The sequence below is a fragment of the Hermetia illucens genome, chromosome 5 (assembly GCF_905115235.1).
Source record: "Hermetia illucens chromosome 5, iHerIll2.2.curated.20191125, whole genome shotgun sequence".
Classification (NCBI taxonomy): domain Eukaryota; kingdom Metazoa; phylum Arthropoda; class Insecta; order Diptera; family Stratiomyidae; genus Hermetia; species Hermetia illucens.
In genome coordinates, this window is record NC_051853.1 from 32,503,562 (window position 1) to 32,527,016 (window position 23,455).

Sequence of the window (23,455 nt, forward strand, 5' to 3'; positions counted from 1 at the left end):
CACTGAAAGCAACTTTACCCCTAGGTAGTCGAGATTCGTCGAAAGACTGGGAAAGGAACTTGGAGAGTCCCCGGACTGATATAACAACCGATGCTGTAAAAGGCGATCGTGGAAAGCAGCGAACTGCAACAGCGTTTGTTTCATTGGGGGAACGCATAAATGAACTCTGTGAGTTCATTAAAGAGAGGCGGAATATCCACCAAAATATCGGAGCTATTAAGTTGTCTTATATTAGGGTGGTGAAGGAGAAAAACGCCCAAGCGTCATGACGCCACCTCAACGTAAGATAGGTGAGAACGCGGGCAAACGGAGTAGGGATGGAATAAGTGAATCCCTTGGTGTCCAACGAGCAGCCAAGAAGAAAAAAGGATCATCGCCAAAGAAAATTGCGCCGGTGAAAGTTCCGGGTAGTTCTTCGATTACGAGTTCAACCGTGACAAAAGGGAAACAGCCTACAGCTCGTAAACACGAAGAATGGACAAAGGTGGGCGGCAAAAAGCGGCACAACGAGAAAAAGAAGACTCGTCCGGAAGTAATCATTATAACAGAGAAAAGAGATATGTCCTACGCCAAAATCCTTTGGAAAGTCCAAGCCTATCCGGAACTGACAGACCTGGGTGGCAGTGCGAGCCGTATGAGGCGTACGCAAAAGGGGACCTGTTACTGGAACTAAACAACTCTAGCGAGAAGATGGTCGATAGCTTTCGCGACCAGGTGGAGAAGGTGCTAAGTGAGGAAGCAGACGTGAAAACTCGGAAGCAACAAATAGTGATCGAGTGCAAAGGCCTAGACGAGGTCACATCACCAGAGGATATTTTTTTGGCTATCCTAAGGGAACAGTTCAACCTTAGCGACCTGCCATCAAAAGGATGAAGAAAGCATATGCCCGTCGAATCAGGAATTAAAAAAATTAAAGCGAGTCGTGTGTCGACTTAGGGAGCAAATATCCTTGCCTCGATTTCGGTCACTTTCCAACAGTATGTACTAGCGAGTACGATAGGTCAAGAAGGTGCAGGAAGTGTGGTGAAGAGGGCCACCTTATCAAAGACTGCACTGGAGATTCGCAATGCATGTTGTGCAAAGGAAGAACGGAAGAAGGTGACCGGCACGTTGCGGGTGGTGGCAGGTGCCCGGCATGTAGGAAGGAACTGAATCGTAAGGCCAAATGAGATTGATATAAATCAACCTCAACCCTACCGAAATTGCGTTAGTGCTACGTGGATGAAAGACTGTTCGGGAAACACGGTGATATGGGCATGTGGACCGCAAGCCATTCAAGAAACAATGGCATCCCCTGGAGCCGGCTTTGTATGGGCGAAAGTCAACAGCGTCCATATCTACAGCTGTTATGCTACTCCTAGTGCAACATTAGCACAATTTGAGGAGATGCTAGAGGGCTTGGTATTGGACGCTAAAGACCTCAGCCCCAAAATCATTGCCGGCGATTGCAATGCGTGGGGAAGTCGAGTGATGAACACCAGGGGCCAAATCTTACTTGAAACCTTCGCGGAGCTGGGCATCGTATTCGCCAACGTTGGATGCGTGCCCATTTTCTAAGGCAGAGGACTAGCCTCAATTGCCGATCTAACCTACCTCAGTATCTCGTTGGCAAGAGGGATGGTCTGGCGGGTGAGTGAGCACTATACCCACAGTGACCATCAGGCCATCTTTTTCGACATCAGGAACAGAGGAAGAGACAGTCGAGTGAGCATATAAGCGGAAAAACCAAGATAGCTGGGTGAGCTAGAGCTCTCGAGGAAGAGACTTCCTGACGGCTTTAGAAGGAGGTTACGACCCGAAGGGAACACCGCTGGAAAAAGTGAGCCAATTATGCCAACTGACAACTGAGGCCTGCGACTCTACAATGCCGCGACGCAAGTTCCATTACAGTAGGAACCAGTAGGAGGCTTTGCCAAAGGACCAGAGGGAAGCCAGAACATCAGCAGTCGGAGAAAGAATGCTGCGATCTTCGAGGTAGCCTTAAGAAGGCTATACGGGAAAGTAAGCGAAATTGCTACAAGCAATTGTGCCTTGAAGCAAATACGAACCCGTGGGGGGCTGCTAACAAGGTTGTAATGAACAAGATTTGTCGACAAAAATCACCCCAATTGACGCTCACGCGACTCTTGTTCAAAATAATCGCAATCCTTTTCTCACAACAAGTCACTTGAAAGAAAGTGGACCTCATCCAATGGTTTAACAGGACGTCTTCAAAATCCCCGAGGTGACCGAACGGGAACTACGGGAGATCTGTGGGCGATTTGCAGACAATAAGGCTCCGGGATTGGACGGGATTCCGAACAAAACCCTGTAGTTGGTAGCTAAAATCAGGCCCGCATGGTTCATAAGTACATTTGAATCATGCATGGTTGAAGGAGTGTTTCCCGCTCAGTGGAAAAGGCAGAGGTTGGTTCTGCTACCGAAGTCCCAAAAACCACCTGGCGCACGTTCTTCATATCGCCCTATCTGTCTTTTAGACACTATGAGGAAGACGTTGGAGAGAATAATATGCTGCTTCCATTCGTCGAGCTAGTGGGTGGTCTATCGGAACGGCAGTATGAGTTTCGTAGAGCGCGGTCCACAGTTGATGCCATTGCAACGGTCGTGGACCTGGCCCGGGAGGCATCGGCCACTGGTAAGTGCTGCACTGTGGGAACGCTGGATGTCAGAAATGCCTTTAACTCAGCCAACTGGGCTTGGATTAGGGGCACCCTGGCTAAACTGGGTGTCCTTGGTTACTTAGCTCGGATAATCGAGAGTTACCTTTCGCAGCGACTTCTTTGGTACGATCCGGCGGACGGACCGAAGGAATATATTGTGACAGCAAGTGTTTCCAAAGGCTCCGTACTGGGGCCCCTGCTGTGAAACATAATGTATGACGGAGTGCTCGGCCTTCGCGTGCGAATGGAGGCAGCATCGATTGGTTTTGCAGACGACCTGGCAGTGGTAGTGGTTGCGAAAGACCGCCAGGACGTGGAACTGTATGCAAGTGAAACCATTCATGCTATCAAAGCATGGCTCCAAATGGTGAAATTGGACCTGGCGGAAGATAAGACGGAGACGGTCCTTATTACCAATCGCAGGAAAAACAACACTGTCAAAATTCGCGTTGGTAATCACGAGGTCGTTTCAAAATCGATCATAAGATACCTGGGGGTAATGATCGATACCAAGGTGAGCTTCAAGGGGCACCTGAATTATGCTCCCGAAAAGGCAGCAAAGGCTAGTTCATCTCTAGCAAAGATAATGCCAAATATTTGAGGGCCAATATCTAATCTCCAGCTGCTTATCACAGGGGTCGTGAAATCCACCTAGCTATACGCGTGCGCACTGGATAACACAGCGAACCAGAGAAGGATAAGTTCGGCATACCGAATGGTATCAGGTATCAGGGAGAGGCAGTGTGTGTCATCGCGGGAATGATTTCATTGGATCTTCTGGCGAATGAGGCACACTGTCTCTAGCGGAGAAGGAGGGTGAATCCGGCCGAAATGACTGCGGGTTTCCTAAAAGCCAGTAGGAAGGAAGTGTACAGGTGATGGCAGCAATGGTGGGATAATTCCCGTGTATTGAAAGATGGGCCGAACGCAACCATGGAGAATGAATTAAATTACGACCTAACACAGTTCCTTATGGGACACGGTGGATACAGGAAGTACTTACATCGCTTCGGATTGGATGTGTCTCCAGACTGTCCCGAACGCGCCGCTACACCCGAGGGCCCGGAGGATGTTATGTTCCACTGTGAGAGATTTTGAAATAGGCTGTGAAAAACAGAAAACAACATACAACAGTGAGATCGAGCATTATATACACCTCGTTGTGGCCGAGAATCAGTAATGCGCTTAAAGGATTTAAAATAGAGGCTGTTCCAACAAGCAGACATGCGCAACTTAAAACTCGACTTGGGAGCGTAAAGGACCCGAAATTCAAGGAGGAAGGGAGCGGGATCTATAAGATCACATGCCCAGAATACACCAGTATATATATAGGGCAGACTAAGCGGTAGGTAAAAATAAACTCCACAAACTAGACGCCGCAGAAAGTCTGGAAATCTTTAAACCGAGGAGCGCCAGGTTGTTGTTGACACCCATATGGGGAACTAACTGTTCATCTAGCTTATTCCAGGTAATTAGTGTAAGTAATTTAGGGGGTATTACAATTTCAGAAAAATTGTTTGACTTAAAAAGAGCTATAGTAAACAAAGGAACTATTTTTATAAAAGGAATTTTTAATTAAGCCATGGATAACAATATTCTTAGATGGCTTAGTGAGAGACTTCCTCAAAGAAACACGATTCCTTTTTCTGTACAAATGCGACAGGTCATCTTCTACATACAATGGTACAACGTTATTGCACAAATACATTGTAGATGCTTAATCACCTCCAATATACCGATAATAATCATCAAGAAATTAGTAAATAGCGGGAATCTAAGCAAACATCCACATGCACGGAAGACAGCTTCCTCCTCAGATTTTACTGATCTTCTCTAATCATGGGCAACATGAGCAAGTAATTCTGATGTCAATCAACTATCAGCTTTTCTGTAAACAAGAAGTGCGAGGGTGGAGATCACGCAACCACTTTCAAACATTCAGTCAATAGAAACTACGCCGGGAACATAGTCAACGAACAGCAATGCTTCCATTCAGAACAGAGCCATGTCGCCCCGGCAAATGGTCTTTCCACTTGACCATAACATCTCCCAGTTTTTTCTGGCCTGCAAGAAAGTTGTTAGCAACATGCAACATGTCTGATAATTACCTGATTCTTTCCACTGTCCGACTCCTCCGTCCCGCTGCCCGCCTTCTGTCTACCCGTCCATCTAATTCGTTTAATCTGGTCAACCGCGGTGCAACCAGATTATCGGAATCAACCAGAGCAACCAAACCGATGAGCCGAGCAGCAGAAGAGGAGGTTGATCTAATTACGTAGTTCACCTGTAATCGAAATAATAAATGGCATCTTGCATCCCACGCGTGCACATCACTTCCAGAACATGTTTGAACATTTGCGCGATTTATATCGCGGAGACACGATATCTTGTAAATATACAGGAAATAGTCATGTTGCGAGATAACGTAATATATCAGGATGCGACGGTACGTAAGGTGTCTGGCGTTTTCTTTATTCCAACCAAGATGCGCAGGGAGATGATGGCAGGGAGCAGCTCAAGACTTTAAGCCGCTTCAGACCAATTTCTCAGCTTGAAAAATTGGTTCTGCTGGAGACGCTTGTTTTTTGCTGGCTCTAATGTCGAGCAGGTGTCTGCGTAGTTTCCATGTGAAAAGTCCAGAACCACAATTTGTTAGAGGCACCAGTTTTTTACCAGAACCATTAGTTATTGCAAGTAGTTCGGAGTGACCCAGATTCGTGGCCCAAAAAAAGTTTTGTGAACTGTAGGTTTGCCCACGTTCGAAATGTCACGCAGCACATTTGCATGAAAATCTAGGAAAGACCTTAAGAGTCTGAACAGTCCGCAAAAAACAGAAGTATCTGTAACCGAAATATACACTTAATAGTGCATGATTGATGCTTCTCTGTAATGATCTCAGCCCAGATTATCTAGACCGGCGCGTCACTTACATTCATCTCCAGCACACTCAGCGAAGCACCCATTTGGAACCAACATTCTTCTGGACCTATTCTAACGCATCCTTCAGTGGTGTCCCTATTCTGCTTCGTCCGCGCAATTTACATTCCAATGGAGGCTCTTGCCGGCTCTTTGGTCTCGATGCGGAGCAAATTAACATAAGACACTGATAAATCAGAATTTAATTAGATCTCACTTGGCAGAGATGCTAAGAGGCTTTTGTGGTTTCGCCAATCTCAAGGTCGTGGACCGTTCCAGCCTCGATTTCAATTAAAATTCACCACCCATGTGGAAAATTAGTTGAACGTGTTATCGGTGCCTATCGCAATTTTATTGAATTTTTATTGCCAAGGGAGATAATGTGCGTAGAGGAAATATCACAGGTGATGACTGGCGACTGTTTTTTCCAACCCGATTAATAATTGAGTTATTGGAGTCCGCCCGGTGAGTACTGGCTTTCAAATCCAGATTTGGAGCTCTTGTTATCCCGTAAAAAGAAAAGTTTCAGAAATTATTCGGATTTTTTATCGTCAAGAATTTGCATAATATTTTGTGAAACTGCACGAATTGGGAGGCGGCAGATAAGATGCGAGGGAGATTTACAAATAAGAGTATAAAACATGGAACTGGTTTCGTGGAAGATCCTGGTATGGTTGTTTCTTAATTAAAGCTGACGGCAGGCAAGGCGAGCTGTGGAATATTTAAAATTTTGGTGTCAAAGGCCTGTAGGTCCGATTGTTGCCAACAAAATATGGGAGGTCATTTAGGATTTGAATAAACTCTTTGAAGGGAATGAACTGCAGGCGAGATAGTCATAGCCCTGCTATGGTTTTATATATAGATTCTTTGCACTGCCATGGGAATTCTACTAATTAGGGAGACTAGTTACTATCTAGGCAATAGTTTTCAGATAAATCTTCATATAAAATATAGATTTACTTATCAGAATTTACTCAGAAAATTCATTTAATGGTCCTTGAACTAAAGGGCATACCAGCTTTAGGACATCCAAGACAGCTAGAAACGACTCTGACACAAAAAGCGGCAATCAGCTCTTCTTAAAGCCAACTTTTTTGATTTGTCCCTCGCTCTCTCTCTGGCCTTCTGTCTATCTGTGCGTGTGTTAGATAAGCCTCGCATCCAATAGAATGAATGTTGACCCTGCATCCAGCACCGCGGTTCCGGTGAGGCTCTGATGGTGGTCCCCAAATCAATTTGCGTTCGGACAAGCCAAAGGAATTATGTCTTGATACATGGCAAGTACTCATATTAAATCCCCCAGGACCTTCGTGTCCGTCTGTCTGTCAAACCCAGTTTACTTAGAAACGGCTAGCACTATTGCCACGAAATTTAATAAGAGTGTGTGCTATGTGAATGACATTTAGATGCAGTGACAAGAGATCCATGTAAAGGGGGCTATTAAAATTTTTTCCAGAATATGATCATGTGGCATATCAAGTGAAAGGGTTCAATTTGCACCTAGAACTGGGATAACGTTTAGTATCAGCTGGAAGATAGGAGAATTAGAACCCAAAACATACGCATCGTTTAGTGTAACGAGTCTCATTCCCAGGGCTAAACCAATCAAACCAATCAACTGATGCTCAAGGTGTAGGACAGCGAATCAATACCTGACGATTGGCAAAGAGGCATTATCTGTCCCATAAATGAAAAGGGGAATATCATACAATGCAGCAATTATAGAGGTATCACGTTGCTCAGTACCATCTATAAGATATTCTCCGCTATCTTGCTAGGCCGGATAGCCCAGAACATCATTGGCCCATACCAAAGAGGCTTCACCCCACGCAAATCAGCAACGGGTCAGATTTTCTCTCTGCGACAAGCGATGGAAAAACTGTTGGAATATGGACATCAGCTGTTCTATCTATTCATCGACTTTAAAGCCGCCTATGATAGCATAGGCCAGATAAAACTGTACACGGCCATGAGAGAATTTGGTATCCTGACGAAATTGATAAGACTCACTAGGCTCACCCTGATCAATGTGCGGGGCCAGGGATGCCGTACCATGCATCCTCTTTAACCTGGCCCTGGAGAAAGTAATCCGTGATGCTGAGGTAAATGCGAGGGGTACGATCCTCTTTAAGTTCACCCCACTACTGGCCTATACTGACGATATCGGCATCATGGGAAGAACGACCCGAGACGTACAAACTGCCTTCATGCAGATGGAGCAGGCGGCGCGAGATATTGGGCTGCACATCAATGAAGACAAAATATATTGTGGCAACGTCAGCACCGAAAACCAACCAACAAACAACATCAAACCGCACTGGTCAAACGGGAAGAGTAAAGATAGAAAACTATAACTTTGAGACCATTGAAAATTTGTCCTATCTAGGTTCGAAAATCACAACCGATAACAGCTACCACGATGAAACCCGCGTACGGTTGTTGGCTGCCAACAGAGCCTATTTCAGCTTACAAAAACTGTTTCGCTCGAAACGTCTTACCATAGTGTCGAAGCTCTTACTTTACAAGACAATGATCTTGCCAGTCCTCATATATTCCTCAGAGACTTGGGTTCTTAGCAAGAAGAATTGCGAACTCTTGGCCGCAGTCGAGAGAAGAATCTTCCGAAGAATTTTTGGCCCCTACATGAGGATGTACGAAGAAATATATGAGCGATTCCATGACCGTCCGGTTGTGGATAAAATCCGGCTCAATAACTGCGGTGGGCGGGTCACTTAATCCCTAAGGATGAGGATGATCCAGCCCGGAAAGTCTATAAGGGCAATATCTATGGTAGAAAAAGAAGGCGAGGCAGACCCTGCCTAAGATGGAGCCAGACAGCTTTTAGGGATATCGAATTGGTGGACCTAGGTGCAAAACCGGGATGTCTGGAGTTCCTTATTAAGGCAGGCCTAGACCGGATACCGGTTGTTGCGCCGTTAATGATGATGATAGACAAGTAGGGCCATGGTCTTTTAAAATGCGATTTTAAATGTAGTCACGAAACCAACTCACTTCCAAAGAAAGCATATATGTCACTGGTAAATGCTCATAGTAAATCCTGAAACCTCCATGTACCTTAAAAAGTTTTTTTTTGCTGAAACTATCATCCCTTCTGCAGCACTTCTGATTATAGATTCAGTGCTTCACAGACAGTAGAACCTTCCTCTCAGGGGTCGCCAACGACCTTTAATGGGTTGCCTACGATGCGGGCTGTGACATCCCCGAAATTCCCGAGTAAGTAGTTCTGACCCCCTAGTTGGCAGTATACCTGCGTCCTAGGTGGTAGCCTCGAGAAAGTTTCTCGGTGAAGAGCTTTTCGGGACACACTGGGAGTCTCCGGAGCCGCCGGCAACTCTCTGTCGACGTCGACGGGATGATGTGCGCGTAGCTTTGCCAAGGTCGTAGTTGTGATATGTATCAGGAGCCAGTCCAATCTTCAGGGCGGAATTTGAATGGGCTAGGGTGCGAACGGTATGATCCGCATTTTACAAACTAACATGTACTGGAGTACAACCGCTCACCAGTTGCTAGCACAGTTCGCTGCGGAAATAAATGCTGATATTGTGCTAATTAGCGAGCAATACCGGAACAAAGACCCGTCCTCATGACATCTCGACTTATCGGGCACCGCTGCCATTTGGGTTTGGGACGACGTTCAACTTCGTGTTTTTGCCGAAGACCGGGGGAACGAGTTTGTCTGGATCCGGTGTTTAGGGATAACGTTTTTTTAGCGTTTACCTGACGCCAAACGAGACGATGTCGGACTTTCGGGGCCGGCTTGATCTCTAGAGGACGCCGTTTCGAGCACGGAGGGACGAATCGTTGTGGACGGTGACTTTAATGCCAGGGCCCTTGAATGGGACATGCCTCAGTCAAACGCCAGAGGGAGATGGGTTCTGGAAATGACCGCAAGAACCGGACTCGTAGTTTTAAACACCGGATCCACATCAACGTTTCGGCGCCCAGGCTGTTAAGGAAGCATTCCTGATATCAATTTTGCGTCGGAATCTCTGGCATCATCGGTGGACGGGTGGCGAGTCCTAGAAGACTTCTCGGCAAGCGATCATCAGTACATCGCGTTCGAGGTGGTTGACGATACTTGCTCCAACACGACGCTCCCTGTGCCTGTGCAATGTCGCGAGAGTGAATATCGGGAAGTTCGTCGAAGCTCCTAGAGCAGACAAAGGCGTATGAGGCTTCCTTGCCCTGAAGGAGCACCACAGAAATTGCCGACCTACGGAGGGAGTGTCAAAAGCTCCGCCGTTTAGCTCAACGTTTGCACACCAACGAGAAGGCATACGCCATAAAGTCACAGTATAGATCAACAAAAAGGAGACTCCGCTGCGCTATAAATAAAAGAAAAGCTCGCGGCTGGCAGAACCTTGTCAACAAGGTGAATGAGAACCCGTGGGGACTTGCCTATAAGCTTATCACCCGGAAAATTGGGGCTCTGCGGAGGCCCTGCATACTAAGTACCGACCAGATGGACCGCATTGTGCGGGCATTGTTCCCCAGACATCCTGTACGAGTTGATGTCAATAGCGCGGAAAGCGTCGAAGATTGCGCCCTTTTCATAATGAGAGAACTCAAAGAAGCGGTTCTCACTATGAAAAACAAGAAGGCGCCAGGTCCTAATAGCATCCCGGCGGAAGTTTACAAACTGGTGTTCCGCCAACGGCCAGAATTGCTGCTTGAGGCGTTCAACGTTTGCTTGAAAGAGGACATTTTTCCTTGCCACTGGAAAGTGGCCAGACTCGCGTTGATCAACAAGGGTAAAGGAGACTCAGTGCTCCCGTCTGCATACCGACCATTGTGTATGCTTGACACGGCCGGGAAAGTTCTCGAGAATCTCATGAGGAGTAGACTCGCTGAAGCGATCCGCGCTGCCAGGGACTTACCCCCAAGGCAGTTCGGGTTCAGAACAGAGAGATCCACAGCAGATACTGTCATGGAGGTCGTAGATGCGGTTAATCGAGCCGAGGCACACAGTCGCCGATTTCGACGGATAGTGCTCCTCATAACGCTTGATGTCAGAAATGCCTTCAATTCGGTAAGATGGACAGATATGCTAGGCACATTAGAAAACTCATTCCACGTGCCAAGTTATCTCTTGCGGATATTGAGGGATTATCTGAACGACCGCTCCCTGCTCTATGAGTCGCTAGAGGAACAAAGAAGTATGGAAATCACGTCGGGAGTAGCACAGGAATTCATCCTAGGGCCGGACCTCTGGAACGCTTCCAATGATAGTCTGCTGAGACTCGATATGCCGAAGAGTCGCGCCTGGTCGGTTATGCAGACGACGTTGCAGCACTTGTTGCAGGACCCACTGTTGAACAGGTGCAAAGCAGACTTGGCATATTGATGTGACGGGTAAGCGGATGGATGACTGCTGACGGTTTCAGCCTTGCCCTAGAAAAAATCGAAGTAGTCGTCTTGACCAGAAGGAAAATCCCGACCCTGCATCCCATATCGACCGACGAGTTGACTATATAGTCAAAACCAGTGGTTAAATACTTTGGTTTAATGTTCGACTCGAAGATGAGCTTCTTTGAGCAAATCAAAGCAGCAGCGGACAAGGTTGCAGCAGGAGTCGCGCCCTTGAGTCGGCTAATGGCGAATGGCTCCCCTTATGGGAGCAACGCAGTCGGTTCTGCTCTATGGCGCGGCGGTACGGGCTGATGCCCTTGACAAGGAGGTGCTTTGCGAGTGGCGTCTACTTATCGCACCGTCTCCGAGCCGGCTGTGATTGTGATCGCGGGAGTGATCCCCGTTGCCCTCCTTGCCAAGGAGAGCAAAGCAATCTACCACCGAACGGGCGAGAAATGAAGAGAGGTGGTTGCCCGTGGAAAACGTCAACGCACCCTTACCGAGCGACAACTTTCTTGGCAAAATGAACCAAGGGGCAGATGAACTGCGCGGCTCATCGGCAATTAATACCCGTGGTTGAACAAAACGCGCGGTGAGATTGATTACTTCCTTACCCAACTTCTAAGTGGGCATGGAGTGTTACCTGCACAGGATTGGGAAGGCGCGATCTCCTGATTGTGTGTTCTGCAATGGAGTGGCGGACGAGATGGGGCGGCTTTCGTCAGCAGCTTTATGCAGTCACAAGGGTGCTCCCTCCAGACAACATTATCAGAGATGCTGAAGAGCGGCGGCAGCTGGAATCGTATTGCGCATGATGTTCGGGCTTTTTTTATTGCGAAGGAGATTGAACTCGTCCGGCGGAGGAATGGGACGGTAAGGGGTTCCCTGAACTGACAACTCCCTTCCTCCCCTCCCCACCCGTTGGTGAAAGGAATTCCCTGACTTGAAGGCTCCCAAAGCCTGGAGACCGGGAGGGCTAGCCCGAAGCAATGTGTCAAACGGTTCCAGGCTAGTTTTCTGATACAGGGAGATGTTTAGTTGGTAGTCAGCGTACTGTTGCGGGAGTCCAACACTCTATGCGTAAACGCACTCACCTAACATACTCTCGAAAAAAATAGAGCCTTCCGGAGGGTAGCGGTTAATATAAAAGACATTCCAAATATCTTCTCAAATGTAAAGTGTAGGAAGAGATTTTTCAACCGTGGAAATTATTGTATCTTAATTAATTCAATATCTATCTACTTCAACCCATAAAACGTATAACTACTTTTCCTATATGGAATACTATTCTTGAAGATAATAACCTTTCAGGCGTTGAAAAACTTCGGAATTATTCTTCGAATAAAACTATTTCCATAAATGAGCTTCTATTTTTTTCAAGCCGTGTAAAAGTGAATACCACTCTTAGCTCCTACTATCAAATAAAAAATACTTTGGAGCAAAATATATTTTCTTTCAATTAAATAATGAAAAGAGTAACATTTTTGCGAAATTTCCATCAACCGGAGAGCGTATGTGGGTGCTATTAAAAAAAATACTAATGACTTCAAGCTGGAATAGCATCAACTGTAATGGACCCAGTAAATCTTTTTCTTTTCCACTGACAACAGTTAGATAGGTAAGTTAAGATTGAATCAAGTTTTATCGTATTTAAGTTGGATACGCACGTACTATGTACATAAAAATATATACATGAATATGAATTTTTTGGGGGCAGCTGACCCTTACCTGGGTTTAGTTTTGTTAGTTAAGGTACCCCAGAAATAATTATAAAATTAAAAATTATGCAATTTTACGTGCATAACTAAAAAGAAAATATCACTGGCAAGAATTTTCACCCAATTAAATGACCAATGAAGAAAGTTAGTTCCTCTTTGTGAAGCAAATTGGATGATGGTGAAATAGTTGGGGTATGAAAATGGAATTGTAATGAGGTCATAAATATTGGCTATCAGGTGAATATTTTCTAACACTCTATATCATCCGCCTCCACAAATTGAATCATATCGATAACTACCAATACTGAATGGGCCAGCGGTTTCAAGTATCTTGATCTGCTTCTTAGTAGTAATGCCGTCACCGTCTTTAGTAGGCGACCTTGCTCTTATGGCTTTTGACCATCGGTATTTGACCAATATAGAATTTTGCAATCTGTGCAGGTACCTCAATAGTAGTACCAAGGACACCGGCATGATTGTTAAGCAATGTTCTAAGGGAAAGTAAGCAGCAGATACTTAATGGAATAGGAACCAAAACCTCAGAAGACATATTTGATAGAAGAAGGTAGAAATTAGCATATTTTTCCTATAAACAATTCACTAGCAGAAGTCTTGTGGGTAGAGCCCACCAAATATTTATGCAATCCGTTAAAATTTGCAAAAGGAATGTGAAATAAAAAAAAGATAAAAATGAAGAAAGAACCGAAATTTTTGTAGCTAAAAATAGGAAGATAACATTTTGTAATCCCACCAGATGCAGATAAAATAAAGAAAGTCAAATGCGTGGAATATCACGAAAAAATGTAAATGATAAGTGGTTTTCCGTCGGACTATCTCACAGCTGCAATCAAATGGAATAATAATAATATATAATCGCTTTTGCTCCGAAACGGCGGCAAAATGTCGGATCCAAATTGAAGACTTAAAGTGCTTTACGAAATGAGAGCCGAGCGGTAGAAACACATTTCAAAAAATCCTCTAAATTATTACAAGCAAAAATAATAACAATGAACGAGCATTAACTAGCCTAAGCTACACAGCACAGCTACTGCAGATACAAGATACAATAAGGTAGGAATTCGAATGCGAATCGAAGGCCAATAGTAATAATTTTTAAGTCTAGCAGAAATAACGATTTTTTGCAGCCACTGTCGGCATCGTGGTTAGTATCTATGGTGTCTACACATTTATATCTTTAAAACAACGGACGGCATTTTCACGGCGTATTCAGAGGAAAGATATTATATTCTACACACCTCTTAGAAGATCCGCATGGAAAAAGGTCTAGGCCAACGATTTTAAACTTTGATAGTGTATCGTGCAGCGACAATGTTGCCGAAGAAAGACCATTGCAAGATTAATCGTCACGGTACAGAAAGTATCTGAAAAGACAAACACTTGAATCTGCGTGACCCAATATGGAATAATACAGACAGGTAGGCATGAAGTATTAAGCAGCATACTAAATGTTGCAATCTGGAATAGGAGAGGTGCATTGTGAAAAACTAAGGGATTCAGTGGAAGGATTTATGGTGTGAAGTGGACATTCCTCCATCCACAAGGGATTTTTTTAGATGGTACGCTAGAACTGTCGGATGTCAAGACAGTTGTGGCTTTGTTAGTTGGCATCGCTGCTAATCTATTACACTTGAATTGTAAAGCGTAAACATTTATCATTAATTTTCAATTCCCTGTCGTTCTCAGGTTTTTTCATAGAACACAAGTTAGCTTTCACTTATTTTGGAAAACTATTTGGAAAGATTTGTATCTTCGTCCATATGTATACTATATATAAGATTCAGTCTCAAAAACTTAAACTAAACGGAAACGTCGGATGAATCCTTGATCAATTTAGAACGAAAATAGTTAGTTTGGTTTAGTGGGGCAAATTGCTCTCTCCAAGCACTCAGCCCTTTAACAATCCCCGAAATCGCCTATTCGATGGCCCTCCAAAAGAAGAAAGCGCGCAGATTCTTCATTGAAGAAGTCCTTACCCAGGTATTTTCGTATAGATCTAGTAGACCTGAACACCACCGCAAATTTGCGAATCTGAACGCCACGGCTACCCAAAGCGCGGTACCACGTCGCCTTACAATCTTCGACCCCCTAAGCAGATTTTCCTTCCTGGTCGACACGGACGCTGAGGTGTTGGTTCTCCCTGTACCCCGTCTGAACACCCTAATTCCACAAAACCTACGACTAGCGGCCGCGAACTCTTCACCCACCCCAACCTATAGACAGGTTGACGTCTGGGACTGCGTAAAACGCTTTCGTGACGTACGTGGAGATTTTTTGCGTCTGAATGCTCAGACAGTTCCAGACTGATACACCATTCCACTCATCCATGATTTTGCGCAATCGCTAATGAACTGCTAACGACCTTGGATCAAGCCAAGGCGTACCACCAAATCCCTGTCGCTCCCGAAGACATTCCAAAAACGGCTATCTGAACACCATTCGGACGATTCGAGCTTGTGCAACGTTGCGCAAATTTTCCAGAGTTTCACCCACTCTGTCTTACGAAATGCAAATTTTTGCAGAGACAGGTAAAATTTCTCGGCCACTTGACCCCTGACGGCATCCAACCTGATCTAGACAGGATTGAGGCAATAAAGAGCTTTCCACTATCAACCACGGTAAAGGATCTTCGAAGGTTCTTGGGCATGTTAAACTTCTATCATCGTTTCTTGCCCAAGGCCGCTCATCACGATCCTGAACGCCTACTTGCCTACACCCAAAACTACAGACTCCCGCGAGGTTGCGTGGTCTGTTGAGACCGTCCATGCGCTTGGGTCCGTCAAACAACAGCTTGTTGGTGCAACACTGGTGGCATTTCTTCAGCTAGATGTACCCCTAGCTGTGTCCATCGATGCCTCAGATACAGCTGAAGGCACTGCTCTTCACCAACGGGTGAATCAAATCTGGGAACCGTTGAGCTTCTTTTCAAAACATCTCAACCCAGAACAACGTAATTATAGCGCCTACGATCATGAGCTACTCGCGGCGTACCTCGTCATAACCTCCCTTAAGGGCAGGTTGTTCAACGTGTTCACGGATCACAAGCCTCTTACTTTCGCGTTAAGACAAAACCCCGGAAAAACGTCCCCCGCCAACATCGGCACTTGAGTTATATCAGACAGTTTACTCTTGACATCCAACACGTGTCTGGAAAAGACAATGCTGCTGCAGACGCTTTGTCTCGAATCTCGGAAGTTACAGTCCCCGTTGCTGTCGATTATACGACAATCGCTGAGGCAAAAAAGAGGACCCAGAGCTTCAGAGCCTCAAGACTGAAATATAAATTTAAGGAGTTTGCTATTTTGGGTTCAAACGCTTATTTACTCTGCGAGGCCTCAGATAAGGGAGACAGGCCATTCATTCCGGCCTGTTTTCGCAGGGAAGTATTTAAAACAATACACGATGCGCATCCAGGTATCAGAACGATGAACCGGTTAGTCACTGATAAATATTTCAGGCCATCCATGAACAATTACGTAAACTCTTGGGCCAGACAGTGCATCGCATACCTGAAGTGCGTACTGCATACCATCCAGAGTCCAATGGCTGGCATGAAACGTTGGCAGCGGACACTAAAGGCTGCCTTAATGGCTCGCGACGATCCGTCGTGGTCGCGTTCCATGGTTTTCATTTTCCTCGGCCTCCGCAGAGCCTAACGAGAGGATTTCACGGGTAGCCCCGCGGAGATGGTGTTCGGAGAGAATGTGCATCCCCCCGCCGACCTTACGCTGGACATCAAAGTAGAGTTAGGCGACTATGGAATGCGTCGTCTGCTCAGGGAAGCGGTTTCGAAGTTGGAACCGACTCCATTTTCCCGACACACGACAACGGAGGTCAACACCACCAGGGACCTCGACACTTGATCACAGGTCCTCATTCTGAGGGATGCTCCTTGGTAACCGCTGCTACCATCCACGTCCGAGTCGAGCTCAAGTAGGTATCTTTGTTGGGGCTGAAGGCTTTCGATGAGCCGGCGGCCGCTTCGATAAATTGCCTGCGAAGCATCAATTCGCCCGGTGACCCCCATTGGCGGGATCGCGCGGACGGTTTGCTTCGTTGAACTCGTGTGGTTTCAGCTGGGGGCGGTGTGATGTGGCAGCAGACTAGAGGTGCGAACCTGAACGAGACCGCCAATTTGTCTCTGCTACAGCACTGAACCGCCGTGGAAACAGCTGACGACCTGACAGGAGACCGAGGCGAGGGATATCAAGATGACAAGAGACTCTCGGGTGGACCGTCGACGCGATGAGAACGGAGAAGTGTGACGTTTTAAAGTAAATAAAGTCAAAAAAATAAAAACGGTTTTGTTTTATTTTATATCGGTTGGAATATCCCCAAAGCTGCGTAACACGTGCCGTACCATCTCATTCTCCTCCTCACATTGGCTGTATATAACCGAGATCACCATCTCAATTTTTACTATGTGGTAGTTTAAGGAGCAGTGACCCAGGTTTTCATGTCCCACTTCTTAAAGGGGGCAAACCACATTAGGTGGTTTTCAGAACTAACTTTTTTTATTGTATAGATCGTTAGCTTAGCTATCCCAGAATATGCTGTAGAAATTTCAGCTAAAAAGCCCTAGCGGCCACTAGTCCCGAAAAAGTTATGCCACCCCTATAAGGGACTTCTTTCAAAGGATTAATAAGCGCTTTTTAGTAATCCCTTGCACCATGAGCTTTGGACGAAGATAACCCCCACAACCCTCCAAACGTGAAGAAAAAACTTCCCCTCTATCAGCACCTTTCTGTTTCAGATACCCGCCCCCCCCCCCCCCCTTCCTACCTCTACCCATACGTAGTTGTATGCATTTAGATTATTACCAAATTTCTTTCCAATTTAACCCGAAAATGGGTCACGAATACAAGTTTTAAAATTAACAAAGCATCGAAGGATATCGTGATATCATTTAAACTGCGGTTTTCCAGAATACGCCAATGTATTCCAAGAGAAGGTACTGATTGCTCTGGAAGCCTGTCGATAGCTAAGGCATAATCCATTCTCTAGTCTGATGGGGCAGTGTAGAGACTCGCTGAACAGTTTGGGCAATATGCTTACAGTCATCTGCCGGTCCTCTGATTTTCCGATCATAGGAATATAGAGGCAAAGAGTACGCGTCGCGCTGGTCAAACCCTGCTTCGTTTTTGACAGTACCTTGGTGACCATATTCTGCATTCCGATGGTGACTTTGAGACAGGAATCGCACTACTTACCAATGAATGAACCCTAATGGCGAAGGTCCTCCACATCGCTAAGTCAAGGAGGACTTTTTCTCCTACAAAAACAGATTAAAAACGAAATATATGGTAAAAGCTGACCATGTCAGGTAATCATCTTCATCATCATCTAGTCAGACAAGGAAGCGGTCGCCGATAAAACTTGCATAATACTATACTAGCCACTTCAAGAAACTGAATGGGGCGTTTGCCCATGTAGAATAACGTGATCGATAAAAGGATATTTCAACACGTACGCCACATTGAGGAGTGAGGAATGGCGAGCACCTCGGGGTGACTCCTTATAGTTTAGACAATACTGAATTGAATTCTAGGCACTGGCTCCATTATTCATTTACACTTATATTTACTTTTCATTTGCAAAATTAAGTTGCCTCCTAGTCCATCATGGCAACCGTTCTACTATACTGAGGTTTTTTGAGGGTGCAATAAATACGAAATATCGACCTCTTACCACACAACTATTCATCGTTGTTCTTACAGTTTCTACAGAGCTGCTACTTTCCCTTATACAAATGACCTGGGAGCGGTAATGGTAAAGCTGAAAGCTGGGCCCCGTAGATCAATTGCTCAGAAAAATTGTAGTTGCACTAACTGACATGATGCCGAACATTGGAGGACACAAAACACCGAGGAGGCTTTTGCTAGCCAGAGTGTTGTTATCCATTTTCCTGCATGTATCACCAATTTGCATGAAGGCCCTTAATGTTGTGCTGTGGCAGGAATGTAGGGATAATTCTCACAGATGACCCCTTTGCATTATCCACAGCCATGGAGATGTCCACTATCCAAGAATACTACAGACATGAGATTCGTCTCGCGGCGCATTGCTTGAATTTGTATGGTGGAAGAAAAACATTACATATATTCAACGCTAACTATTTAGGCGTCACCGACACATGTTAGCTACCTCGTACCTAACCTTGTTTGTGTTATTGTATTCTAACCGGACAAAGGAGAGACCGCCGGTATTTACACTGTTTTCGACATGACGATTCTCCCTTCTGTCCAGAATGTCTAAGTAAATGGGAAGATTGAAGCACGAACTGCTGGTGTGCCCGAGATTTACTAGTGAGAGGAAATACCTTGATTAGAGATCCTTACAAGTGGAAGCGATCATTTCGCAAATGTTTGTATTCCAAGTATTATAGTATGGAATAGAGTTACGGCCACCCCGAGCTATATTCAGGAGGAGTTTCGCACGCTAGAGCGCTTACGAAAAGCGGACACTCCATGATGCAATGCCAATAGGCAGCTCCATGCAGCATAGCGGATGAGGAGATCTGGGTTTGGAGTTTGTAATGTCCCACACTGCGGCTTTCGATGTTTTCCAGCACCTCCAATTCTCCAGACAGACAGACAATGAACCCATTTTAATGAAGTTTTGTTCTTTAGCAGCACCGCTTAATAATCTGAACAACTAATCTGGTGATATTTTCTCTGTTCTATTGAAACCCACAAGCTACTACGAAGTAAAGAACAGGCAATAGGAGCTGGCTGTACCATGCCTATTAAGCCGAATAAGAAGCCAATGAATACAGCATAGCGCTGACAACCGTGCAAATGAGCGTTCAAGTAATCAGTAACCTAATCTCCTCAGTATTGTTCCCCAATGATCAGCAACGCTGACCTAAAATTATTTTCGGGGGGGCATTGCTGAAAGTCCTATAATGTCGAAAGATGCGATCGTTTGAAATGTATGAAGGGTTACAAAGCCGTATTTGTTGCCTCGCCTGTAGAGTATGCCTGACTGCAGAGTAGTAGCAATTTTGGCACGATATGGTTGCGTAATAAACAATTAGTCCTATATTTTCAGAAGAGCCAAAAACAGAATTGTAAGGCTGCGCCTGCTGACAGGATCGAGGTAGCACTTTTCTAACAAAATGATGTCTGCATTTTCATTAATTCAATCGCAAGCATGCTCATTTCCAAGGTTAGATTTTTGCGAAAGCGAGCACTACGTCCTGTTACCGATGTCATTTGCTTTTATCAGCAGCGACATCCTTCACTCGCTGAAAAATATCACGATTATTTTTCTTAAAGCTCTTCGATTATGCAAATGATACCTACTCGTTATCTTACTGAGCCGAGTAGATCTGAGATAAAACCTAACAAATTTTTAGGAAAAAAGTATGAGGCATAAACTGAAACAATTTCTTTAACACCGCACGGTATTATTCCGATTACTGAAAGTCAGAATATCGAACTGACCTGCTTAAGTAGTCCTAAGTTGGTTGAAAACTATATACTCCGAACTCGAAAGGAGATTCTTCTCCCTTCTCTAACTGTCCCAACTTAAATAGAACCAAATTAAGATCATTTCATATCATATATATCCTCATTCAATATCACCTGGAAAGGTTCCGCTTCTGCAGAGTCTTTATGGGTTTTTATTTACTGGGAATTGCCAGTTAATGGACTGCTTTGTTGCGTTCATCGTAAATCACTTAATTAATTAATATGAAGGCGAAAGCAGCAGTAGGTAGGCCACATTTCGGGATTTATTGTCATGCTATTCAAAGGAGACCAACTTTTCTAGTAAGTTCAACAATTTTCATTGAATTGAGCACGAAAACAGGGAAATGACGAAACGGGGCTGGACAAGAGAATCTTTTGAACTGAACCAAAAAACATTTTTTCAGTCAGAAGTAACAGTCTTTGAAAGAGCCCATGGCATTTTGGGAATTTTATTTTGATTATCTACATACTCACCATAGGGAGATTATCTCTTAATTTCGAAATCCAATCCAGCTTTTCTATAACACAAAGTCTTTGTAATCCCTGCTTGCCGAGTTAATTGTTAAAACTACAACTCTTTAAGTAGATCAACAGAACCAAAACAATCACATTCCAACAATCTCATGTTATCCTTCACAATGATGGTCACACCATTTGCACATTAGCTTCCACCACGATTGTCTACATTTGTCGAACTCGTGCATATCTTGTATCTAACAAGAAACATCTGTCTTTCCAACGAAGCAAGGATTACGCGTTGCGTTCAATTTTTCCAATCAGCAAAATGATCTCCCCCGCAGGCAACTCATAGTTCACATTAGGCGCGCGAATGCGAAATGAGTAACGCGAAAGCCAGCCGGTCCAGTACACCTTCAAACCCCTCTGTCGCAACCAGAGCAGCTGTTTGAAGACAATATCCTCCAGTCACTTCTTGTGAATGCAACGCAAAAGCAACAATCGCATTCAGTAACCTATTTTAGGAAATTTTAGTTGTTTCTCAGATCGAGCGGTCGTTGGTACTTGCAAAACCCAGTTATACTCGCAAATCCATCTATCTCCATCAAGTCACTTAGAATCTATCGAGTTGAATTTGTCAAGGGCACTTGGCTTATTGTAACGGACCAAATTTCAAATGCTTTTTGGCGACACAGTTCAAGTCGCAACACTGGAGTATTGACACACTGCGCACGAATTGAGCCACTCGGTTGTCCACTGTCTAAGTACTATTTTGTATCTTTGAGTCATCAACCGATTTTCGAATTCGGGAACCGTTAAAATTTCGCCGGTTAGCACGCTCCAGATACAGGCTAAAATCTTAGATTCCCGGAAAATAGCAACGACCGAGGGTACGCAAGCACCTCGCCCGTCCTAATAGACTGCACCGAAATTTCAAGATCGCCAGGCGCAGCCAGCCTTTTCTCGGTCAACAACAACCTCAGCACAACTTGTATCTTTTCTATAGCGTAACACATATGATCGCGTTGGTCAACCGCTAACGATTAACTGAATGGTCGTCTTAAGAAAAAGACCTGGATGGCAAAGACTTGTGTCGCGATTGCGGTGATCGCGCTGTACCCGTGATCTGGTGGGTCTGCTTTCAAAGTTGTAGAACAGCTTCATGCAATTTCGTTTCGTTTTGGTGTTTCTTTGAGACCAAAAAGTCCCGAAGATCATCTAGACTCTCTAGACTGAGCCGCGGAAGAAGAGGATCGCGATCTTTCTATGCCCAGCTTACATGGTGAAAACTATACACAGCAAGTATAGTAGTTGGCACACTATGTACCCTGACTAGCTTAGCTAGAATGATCAATTGAGCGATGCAGCCTGCTTTGCACTACAAACTCGTACCTATTCGCCGAGAGAAAGAAACATGTTGTCGAGGTTTTGAACCTGAAGCTGGAGCATGAGGTAGGTTCCCAGCAGGTCCCAGGCTAAGCAATACATTATGTGTTTTTAATGTTTTCGTCTTTCAATCTAAACCCAACCTAGGCCATCTACGTATGGTGTGATGATCGTGTGGAGGCTACGCAGATCCCTCAGGCTGGCTCCCAGCCAAGTCCCATTCATTCAAGATCACTAGAGAGCGAATACCAGAAGACTTCACGTAATGTTTTCGCCTGGAGCAGTAATAACTTATACAGTGATCTCACTCAACGGATGAAGGGTTTCAATTTTACGTAATAAACTGGAATGCAAAAGTATTGATCTACTCAGATTTTAGTTTTTTGCATGCTGAGTAAATCCACGATGAGCACTTGACTTTTGGATTTCAAATTTAGGTCGAAATTTTTTTGTTTGCTAAAGAGTACATTGTTCGATTTATGAATATTCGATGTCTTCCTAAATTGTTCTCTATTTTTTGAAGAATGTGGGAATGTCTCATATAAACTCATATCACCTACCAGAGTCAAACCAATAAATTTTTCAGTGGGACCATTTTCAAAGATTTAAAGAACGCTAAATCCATGTCCATGTCGCCCACATTGGGCGCCAAACTGGCATTGTTTAAAATTTGAGCTAAAAGCACTATTATCTCAGAATAGGCTGAGCTGACCATTCAACAGTAAAGTTATTACATTGCCCCATTGCTAGGTAATATGAGAATGGCAAGGATTCTTACCGTGTTTGCAATAATTTTGGCCAGAGACATTGAGGGAAAATCCGGGCCCAGAGATAAAATTATGCGGGCCCCTTCTCATTTGCTTATTTCAATGAAGTCTCTACTCCGATCCCAGGCAAAAGTGTTGGCCAAGGGAGAAGGAGTAATCTTCCCCGGTCTCTGGAGTTTACTGGAGGAGTGGAGACTTGAGTGAAACTAAGTCGAAGGAGCCCAGATAATTCTCACCGCGGATCTGGAACTCCACCTAACCACCATGCCTATAGCATACAAATGCTTTGCGAAATGGTTTCATCTGCTTTGTGAGCTAAGCTTTCAATTCTGGAAGATGAAGTTTGAAATGTAGAAGACCGCGTCTGTGTTATTAGGTATTTCGGAAGATAAACCCTTAAACGTGACATGTTTCAGTCTAGATCTCATGAAAGACAAGTATGTCCTCGAATTGGTTTCGGCGAGACTTTTGAATTAGAGTTGTCATTGGTCATTGGGAGCGAAAAGTCCTCGCAGTGTATCCATTTTCATCTCCTAAATGCCTTAAGGAGGGAAACCGTATTAAAACCCATTTTTTTATCTGGAACCAAACAGCTTTTAATTTTGCAGTAGAAAATAGTCAACAGTCCAGCAATTTTTATCACTTTTTCACTAATTCTGTAAGAAAAAGCCCCTTCAAAATATAATATTATC

At 44.7% G+C, this 23,455-nt stretch overlaps 1 protein-coding gene across 2 annotated transcripts in view; it reads right to left on the reverse strand.

Annotated features, from left to right (window-relative positions):
• The window catches only part of LOC119657969 (centriolin), a 154,973-nt gene extending 133,101 nt beyond the window's left edge, over nucleotides 1–21,872 (reverse strand). The window contains exon 1 of one of the 2 annotated variants that reach the window (XM_038065179.1): nucleotides 20,629–21,872. The gene's annotated coding sequence lies outside the window, so the exon portion shown is untranslated. The remainder of the gene's footprint in view (nucleotides 1–20,628) is intronic. The other variant, XM_038065180.1, reaches the window with a different exon arrangement.
• Nucleotides 21,873–23,455: the final 1,583 nt, after the last annotated feature.